The 6,910-nt window shown below is 36.9% G+C and overlaps 2 non-coding genes across 2 annotated transcripts; both read left to right on the top strand.

Moving 5' to 3' along the window:
- The first annotated feature begins 5,806 nt into the window (after positions 1–5,806).
- On the top strand, positions 5,807–5,878 carry Trnaa-cgc (transfer RNA alanine (anticodon CGC)). Its single transcript has one exon. It is a non-coding gene; the product is annotated as a tRNA-Ala (tRNA).
- Positions 5,879–6,451: 573 nt separating this feature from the next.
- Trnaa-cgc (transfer RNA alanine (anticodon CGC)) lies at positions 6,452–6,523 on the top strand. Its single transcript has one exon. It is a non-coding gene; the product is annotated as a tRNA-Ala (tRNA).
- The last annotated feature ends 387 nt before the right edge of the window (positions 6,524–6,910 follow it).

The following is a 6,910-nucleotide window of genomic DNA, read 5'->3' as shown; positions in this document are numbered from 1 at the left end:
ATTATGGAGTTTTAAAATCACTGAGATTGGTAATAAAATACTCTGTATACTTGCACAGCTATCCAGGAGAAATGTTATGGATGTGATTTTTGGTCGTTTTTACGCAGCATACGAAACCTGGATGAGTAGTAAGTTTGGTTATTTTTAAAGCAGCTCTTATTGGGGGCTGCGTCCTATTTCAAACTAATTGGTAATATTACAACCGTCTAATTTCCGTTATGTGTGTGCTGGGTGTTGCCGTAGTCAGGGTTTTATAATCATCAAAATTTCAATTGACTAAAAACACTTTTACTAGGTTTGACTTAAGTTCATAAGGAGACGTTACACTGTGCACCGATGCTGTTTGCTGTCACGGCTCTGATGACGCTGATGGTTGTTTGGTCGGCTGATGTTTGATGAGCACCGGGAGACGCTTGATGTGCGCACGAATTGTTGTAGCTGCCGCTGATTGCTGCTGCCACACGGTGCTGCTGCTGCTGCCGCAGTCTTCTTCTTGCCGCTTGACGTTTGACAGTTGACGGTTGATGCCTGATGTAAAAGTGAATGAGCCGTGAATCACATCAGACATCTTTTAATTAAAACAAACAACATTGTTTCCTTCGCCTGTTGCTTCCACCGCTTGACGGTGGCTGTCAGCGATGCGCTTGCAATTTTTTTTTCAATGGTGTACTCGTAACAAGTGTGAATTTATGTAAAATTGCATTTTCGATTGCATTTCATTGCGAAAATATTATATGTCTGTCTTTTATTATTCATTAATTCAGTGCTATGTGACGGAATTGGTTGGTGTTGACGGCGAACACCGCGATTTGGCTCTACCGCGAGTCGAAAGAGGAATCAATAGGTTTTTTTTTGAAAAATTCAAGTCTGCAAGTGTCTTAGGCGTCAACAATATTATGTAGACTTACATCAATGAGCGCTTGTCATTCTCTCATGAAATGAAATATGTACGTGCATTAGGGTGAGTCAATTTTATCCATGCAATTTGTACGGAAAATTTTTTCTCAATATCGTTCCTAGCACACGCGAAATCTACATGAAATTCTTAGAAAAAAATCCGTCAAAAATCAATCAATCAAAAATTTTAAAAGAAGCCATCTTTAATACTTAATACGAAAGTTGAGAGCGCGCATTGAAGCTAGGTTAGGTTAAGATGAAGCGGTTGTCCTGCGGGACACACTCAGGCTCATATCCCATTGTGATGCCGCGTGGGGAGCTTGCCCCTATCTCTCCTAAAACCAGTGTGTGCTTTTCAAAAATTTTAGAATATCTCTGGTTTCTGTAGAACTGAGATCTTCCAACTCATTAAAAAATTGTTTACCCAGAATAGTAAACCTGCGTCTGGATAGAGCCGGACAGTGGCACAGTAGGTGCGAGATTTTCTCTTCCTTGTCCTCATCTAGACAACTTCTACAGAAGTTATGTATTTGCACACCCATCCTTTGGGCGTGCCTACCTATTAGGCAGTGCCCCGTTATGACTGAGATCAATGTGCTATGACTGAAGCACAGTAGAAGCTAGAAAGTAGAAAAAACGAGCCTCCTGTTGGAAGTAAAAAAGATGTAAAACAAAAATGATTAAAAATAGGCTGTGAATTGGACAGCAAGCTTGGACTTGTTGAATCCAACTGTAGTGCACGGCAACAAATTCTGCAACTTTACCAGCCCAAGACCTAACGTCCCCTGGTAAAAGCTCAGTTGTACGTGACAGATGCCCAAATTCATGGAAGCCTAAAAATCTCTTTAGTAAAAGAGAAACCAGCAAATACCGAATTCATCTTCCAACGCACCCAAATGAGCTGGCCTCTTCTCACATGTCACCCTTGCGTGTCTTTATAAGATTGAAAAGGAAAACACTGATCCAGCTCATCTAAGAGTTACCTATAAAATGTGAAAGGATATTTCACAGCAAATTCGCCTTTAATACTTAAATCAATGCCACTTTTTAAATGAATTCAAATAGTTGTAGAAGCTCTTCTATAAATTCTAAGTATAGACAGAATACAAAATAAAGTTAAAAAAAATGTAAATAAACTTAATGATTAGAAGAGATTAGATTAGGTTGCACAGACTACATGAACTCCGTACTTTAATTGGGAGAGAAGGTTTCGCATTAGAATTGAAGAGGAGGGATGGCACAAAGGTATGAAGCCTGGCCATAGAACTTTTCACATCTATACAGAGGGCTCTAAAACTTTAGACGCTGTGGGAGCGGGTATTTACTGCTCAAAACTAGGGATACGGCAGCCAATGAAGCTGCCAGACCACAGCAATATTTTCCAAGCGGAAGTTTGATGAGATAGCAAAAAGTGCTGTTAGACTACCATTTGAAAAAGCGAACGACATACCAAAACCGCTAAATACAATATACAATCAAACGGACGACTACATGAAGAGGCGAGTAGAAGCTAGGTGGACTAATCTGTCCACATGCAAAACAGCAAAAGTCATGTGTAGAACTAACGACAAAAAACTTACTCAATTCGTACTTACGCTCTCGCGAAAGGAATGCAGAACTATCATAGGTATGCTAACAGGTCATAATCTATTGGCTGAAGATGCGTACAAGATAGGGATTGCTAACACGGACAAATGCAGGAAATGCAGAGAAGATGTTGAGGAAACTTTAGAACACCTTCTGTGCGTTTATCCGGCATTATTAAAAACGCGTCTCAAATGCCTGGGAGCCCCATTGTTTGAGGGTCTGGAGGACGTCTCAAAAGCAGATCTCCCAGCACTGCTTAAATTCGCCAAAAGCGCTGACATCCTACATGATATATACTTTAGGTATTCATAGAGGTCGGTCTGCATGTGGTATTGCTAGGGACCAAAATGTCTATGCGTGGCTTATTGCTAACCAGGCTAACCTAATATCACCTAATGATTAGAAAAAGAAGTTAAAATTAAATTTTTGAGATATTGTAAGATTTAATTGCTTTTGGTTTTTTTTTTGCAACTTTGCATATAATTTGCTGCCTAGGGCCTTCATGGGGTTCTTTAAATAAAAAAACAAATGTCTTCTTTATAACTTATTTCACTTAACTTATTCATTTATTCGTATCGAAAAATTCTCAAGTAGAAGTTTTCATAACAAAAAACCAAAAAAAAATATTTAGAATGCATTGGTAAAAATAAGTCTTCTTATTTGTTCGATGAAAATTTTATTTGTTCCCATTTTCATGTAATTACTAGTAATACTTTTATTATTAAAGCGATAATTAACATAAAAAAACACACACAAAAATTGTACCTTGTATTAGGTAAGTTCTTTTAAAATTTGCAGGGCTCGAAATTGACTTTAGAGCTTTGCTATAGTGAACCTTTTTTCCTATAATTTTATTAAAATCCAAATCTGCTTGAGACGTTTTCGAAAAAAATGATCTCACCCTAATGTGCATGTATCAAAAGGCACCCACCAATCAGCAGCAAGCTAACAGGAAGTATGGCGGAATGATAGTTGAGAAAAAATGTTCTTAATGTGCACTTTGTTGGTCGCAAACATTGTGCGAATTCTGGGGGCGCTTATTTTGCAAAGCGCATATTTGACAATTGCCTTGAAGGAATAGGAGCATTAACTTATGACGTCTCTAGTCACATTTCGCGCTCAAAGTAAATTCGTTGCTGAGAATGTCTCAAATTGTGTACCAAAGTTGTGGCTGATGCGACGAGGGCAGAGTCGGTTCTACGTTACCGGAACGACCCGGATTTATATCCGGCCAAGGACTGTCACTTCAGCAGCATTCCCCGTATGTAAGTATGGGGAATGTTTATGCTGCTACAACAACAACAACGACAACAGGGTATAGATATCGACCAAATTATAAAACATCGCCAAGGGCCAGCGTTTAGTTGCACGTTTGCAAGAAAATTTTGAGTACACTTTATTCATTGTATGGAAGTCTACAATTTGTATACAGAGGAAAGTCTCTTTTGCTGCTGTAATAGGTATTACCGAATAAAGTTGAGTAGTTTCCATTGGTAAAGATATAATTTTCATGCGTATGTGTGAATCGGAAGTCTCAGTTTAATGTAATGGAAATAGCCGCCGGAATGAAAATGCGCTTATTCAGAATAAATGGTTTTTCGAGTAAAACCCGTTGCCAATCTCGAGTTGTTCGAAGATCCAAATCAAGCGAAAAGACTTTCATTTCGTTCTGAGAAGATATGATAGTGAAGTTCTGTCAAGGCTTTTGGCGTGAAAGAGCAACCACTGCTCTGACAAAAAAACAAAAACCTTAAGGCCCACCCTTTAGTTGCCAATATGACCCAAATCGGTCCATAAAAATGATATGTGTGAGTATCCCAACTACAGCTTCCCCTAACGGGTACGGTTCAAGTAGCTAAGATATACCCTATCATAAGAAAGTACCGGGAATATTTAAATAAAACAATGCAGAGTTAAATTTCAGGCGAATTTATTTTATCTCCTTCAAAATAGGATTCGTCTGAAGAAACACACAGTCCTCTATGCATCCCTGGTAGGCCGACGAAGGAATGACCTTCAGCTCCTTCGTAGCATTCTCTTTGATCTCCTCTATCGACTGAAAGCCCCTTCCATGAAGTGGTACCATCAACTTGGAGGAAAAAGAAGTCGCACGGGGTCATATCAGGTGAATATGGTGCTTGCACGAAGGCATTTATTTGGTGTTTGGTCAAATGATCCAGCACAATTTGGTCTCGGTGCGATGGCGCGTTACCATCATGCAAAATCCAAGAATTGTTTATCCACATTTCCGACCGTTTGCGACGTACAGCAACTCTCAAACGCTTCAAAACGGATAAATAATATTCTTTATTGACTGTCTGGCCCGATGGAAGGTACTCATGGTGCACTACGCCTTCGTAATGCGCGGTTCGTTTAAATTAAACATTCCCGGTACTTTTTGATCATATGCCGAATATAAACAAAAATCTGAGCATTAATAAGATTTTCAGAAAACATAGAACATCGTCACCCAGTCTTTTTGCACATTTATTTTAAGGTTTTGGACACTTCGACCTTAACGCCATCAACTGGATCTAATTGGATATTCGTAAGTTTTCCCAGATTTGCTTACAATAACTCGCTAAAATTTTATAGCAATCGGATGTAGTCTATAAACTATAAACAAACAAACAAATTTTCAGTTTCATAAATAAGTAAATACAAAACAATTTTCTTTAAGCGACTTTTTGTTTCCATTTCCTCAACAGTTTGTAGTTCAAAACCAACACCATATTTCTTTTTTTTTTTTTAAGTTTTAAATAATCTACTCAGCCTTTATAATTTGTGTTTAAGAACTCATACAAATTAAAAGATTTGCACAGTCAAAGGCTACGTAATATTGTTTTAAAAATAAATTATTAGCAACAAATATTTAACAATAATGAAGCAGCATAGAAAAATTGCTATACACTGGACTCTCACACTATTTATTAATCGCTCTCTCGCGCTCATTACCTATTCACCTTTACTAAGTATGTGTGCAAGTATGTATATGTAATAACACTAAAGCCAATAATAATAAAAACAAAAATAAAAAAACAAAACGGTATAAATAAATTTGCTGTGTTACTGTCTGCCCATTGTTGCTATTTGATTGTTGTTATATTTCTGTTAGTAGTAGTTAATTAGTTTCAGCTCTTGTCGATCTCTAACAACCAAACTGCCAAACTCTTTTGCGCAACAACACAAATGCGTACACGGGTCTAATGGATTTTTGTTTATCAGCAATCGTCAGTTCGTTCACTCACTCATTGGCGCCCTCTCTCACACCGTTTTCTTGCTCCCAACCAGATTACTAGCAAATGACAGCTATCCAAAGCAAGGGGGTGTAGCTCAGTGGTAGAGCGCTCGCTTCGCATGTGAGAAGTCCCGGGTTCAAACCCCGGCACCTCCAATTGTACTAGCGTGGATTGGGAGCATTATTTCTACTCCAAATCCACCGTGTTATAAAATTTTATAATACAAAATGGTAGATATTTTATGAAATTTTAATGCAAGTTAGAAATAAAATTTGGAATTCAAATGGTTATTACTAAGAATCGAAATAATTACGAGATTGTGAATACGTTTAAATGCACGAATATGGTTTTCAACTACCTTTCTATTTTACTAGTCATAAATTTAGAGCTGCTAATATGAATTTTTCCGACAATTTGTAATTTTTACTATTCTATTAGAATAATATTTTGAGAATTTTTCAGTATTAATCAGCTTTGTTATTAATAACCTTTTTATGTACATAGATACAAACACATATATGCACATATTTCACAACAATCATAGAGCATTTATTATGGTAATGTTAATTGTGCGCTTTCTTTTAGTTTTTTTATTCTTCTCTTTCCGTTGATTTTTCTTCATTAATTCGGCAGTGCAATGACCATTAGTTTTGACCATTACTAGAATGTTTTTTTACACTTGTAAGCTCTGATTGCACCGTCTGTATGCTTTTGGATCCGGTATCCATGGGGGTGTAGCTCAGTGGTAGAGCGCTCGCTTCGCATGTGAGAAGTCCCGGGTTCAAACCCCGGCACCTCCAACGATAAATGGCTAAAATTTCATTCATTTGACTTTTTATATTTTGGCTTTGTGTACAAAAACAAAAAAGGAAAAAAATAATTTGCTTATAAAAAGATCAGTTAATATAAGAATTTACTTTTTACAGCAAAAGCAAAGTATCTCAGTTTCATTAGGCAAGCAAGAAAAACAATATTCGAACCTCTCAAAACTGCAGCGATTTAGATGATGAAATTCCTGTCATAAGAAATCTTTATATATTTATATTTTACGAGTACTTATAAATATTTCTTATTTACTTATAAATATAATATTTCATCTTATATTTCAATAATTATTACAAAAATTTATTAAAATACATAAAGAAGGAAATAATAAGTTTGTGGCAATAACAATGTTGCCTGTCACT

The sequence above is a fragment of the Anastrepha obliqua genome, chromosome 5, assembly GCF_027943255.1.
Source record: "Anastrepha obliqua isolate idAnaObli1 chromosome 5, idAnaObli1_1.0, whole genome shotgun sequence".
Taxonomy (NCBI): Eukaryota; Metazoa; Arthropoda; class Insecta; order Diptera; family Tephritidae; genus Anastrepha; species Anastrepha obliqua.
The sequence above is the reverse complement of the archived record's forward strand: the minus strand, read 5'-3'. Positions and strand labels throughout refer to the sequence as shown.